Source organism: Montipora capricornis, chromosome 10 (assembly GCF_036669925.1).
Source record: "Montipora capricornis isolate CH-2021 chromosome 10, ASM3666992v2, whole genome shotgun sequence".
Classification (NCBI taxonomy): domain Eukaryota; kingdom Metazoa; phylum Cnidaria; class Anthozoa; order Scleractinia; family Acroporidae; genus Montipora; species Montipora capricornis.
Window position 1 is genome coordinate 12,538,479 of NC_090892.1, and position 2,500 is coordinate 12,540,978.

General features: G+C 40.8%; 1 pseudogene; it reads left to right on the top strand.

Annotated features, from left to right (window-relative positions):
* The window catches only part of LOC138021894 (calcium uptake protein 1, mitochondrial-like), a 29,505-nt pseudogene that overhangs the window by 10,483 nt on the left and 16,522 nt on the right, over window positions 1–2,500 (top strand).

Here is a 2,500-nt window from a genome sequence, read left to right on the forward strand (position 1 = left end):
GGCTGGTATCCGGTCACCCACTGGTTAACTCACAATGAAGTTAACTTGCCCACTCATTCAAAGTCTATTCAGCCACAGATTACGTTAACTTGCTTACACATCAAGTTAACTCACCTGCACTATCAATGACTTGCCCATTTTGAAGTTGTGTGTGTTGTAGTTCAATTTTGACCTCTGTTTTAATTTTTTTGAACCAGTTCAAAATTTTTAAACCAATTGGTAGAGATCTTCCCCATTATCTCTATGCTACCCCACCCTTCTTTCACAGATATATTCCCCCTTACCTTCCAGGTGGCTCTTCCTAATACCCCTTACACCCACTCCCTCCACAATACCCCACACAGACTTTTCACACTTCTCGAGAGTTTTCTTTTTACTCACCTTAACTCGAACTTGAATTTCCTATCTCTGGATTTGCTGCCCACTTTCCTGTCCACTTGACCACTCAAGCAGCTTGTGCAAATTCTCCATGATAATTTATAATTAAATATTTTAAATATTTTATTATTTACCCCAGGCCAGTCTCGGTCCAAACTTTAATTTATTCACATTTGGTCACATGGTCAGCCACATGTAAATCTAGCAGTGATAAAATGGCGGACTCATGCCAATGCAATAGTGTACAATGTCGGCCATCCAGATACCAACCCGCGGGACAGGGATTAACTTCAATGAACTTTTGTCGTGGAACTGTCCGACGCTCAGAGTACACAACTACATTGTAAACTTGCTGTGAAAAAGAAGTTGAACTTCATGTCAGCCTCAAAGTCAATGTTTCTCGATTCCCATTTATTTCCTTCAATCTGTGTGGGTTTAGTATTTTACATATTATGTTCTGGAAAACAAAATGCAGCTCAGTTGACAGTTCTGGAATAAAGCACTGTGTCAAGTTACTGCACTACCACACGTATGCAATGTGTGCCTATTTTTTTTAATGTTTGATCTCATAACATAAAAAATCTTCAACTCCTAGTCGAATGTGTGGGGGAGTATTTTAATTTAACATAATGGGTGGGCAAATAGACTTCAAATGAGTGGGCGAGGCGACAGACATTCATTTGGCCCAGCGAGGCTGTTGCAGATTTTCATACCCAGGGGGGTGGGGGGGGGAGAGAGGAGGACTCCCATGTGAAAGGGACGGGGTGCACATTGGAAACTTTGAGAGGTACCAAGATCCTGTCTTGTGGGCGTGGCATCCCTCTAAGAGGAACCAAATTATGGGTTTTAATTTAACACAACATTAAAAAATCATTAATTATCAAACGTCTCATGCCTGCCATAATTTTTTTGGCTCAGTACTCTAAAAAGTTCTGCTAAAGCTCCCTCTGTGGTCCTTTTGAGGCTGAACACCCTAAAAGGTACCAAAACCGCCTTTTTAACCCCTAAAAGGTACGACAAGCACCCTCGTCCATTTTGTAAGGGAGTCCCCCCCCTCCTTTCTGGGGGCACAAACCTGACCCTCTCCATCATTTGCACAAGCTTCACATCATTCAGGGAGGTTCATATGAGCTTGCTATGAGTACGTACATGTATGAGATACATGTAATAATTGAACAACAGAACTTCAAACAGAAAGGAACATTTTGGTTTGACCAATAATTTATTTGGGCAGCCTTCCATGGTGGCCCCAAATATTCCTGTCACATGGAACCAGAATGAACTTGAAACTGTTAAGAATTTTGGGTGAATTAAAAGTGCACCTGGTATATGAGACATTTACCATAGGGATTGCTTAATTGTAAACTCTTATCTCAATGTGTGCCAATATTGTTCAAGATTAAGGTGTGTGTAGGTTTAAATTACATAATGGTACATTACCCAGACAGCTGTTTTAAGTGCCTGATTCGATTAGTGTGTTTGCATGCAAAGGAATTTGACTTACATGTAGGTGTTTTGGGAATCCTTCCCAGGCTCCCACTTCTTACACTAGTCTAAGTCTTGACAATTGCACTTGTCCATTAATAATCTTCTGTTTTCACCAATTGATTCTGTCTGCTTAGCAAAATTCTTCTACGAATTAAGCTATCGAGAGGTCATCTCCACTTGAGTATTAAAAAGCTGGTCGAGGACCTTACACGTATATTAGGAACTGTTGCCTTAACACTTTAACTCCCAGTTTACCACCAGACAATTTTTCTCTTCATTGGGGGGCCTGTTGGGCCTTAAAGTTTAAAAGTTACTAGGGAGGGGCCTGGTACAATTCAGGCATAGTGTGGAAATGATCCTGATGACTCTTTTCTCTTTACACAGATAATTGAGTATGAAAATCGTATCAGACAGTACAGTACACCAGACAAGGTGTTCAGGTACTTTGCCTCTCTCAAAGTTGTGCATATTGGTGAAGTCAATGAAGTGTTCATGACGCCTGAAGATTTTGTGAGATCATTAACTCCAGGAAAAATCCAACCAGCTGGTAAGATCTGAAATTTCTTGAACCATATTGTGGCGGATCTAGATCTGTCCTGTTGTAAGGGTTTGGTTTTGTAGGGTTTAAGAGGCA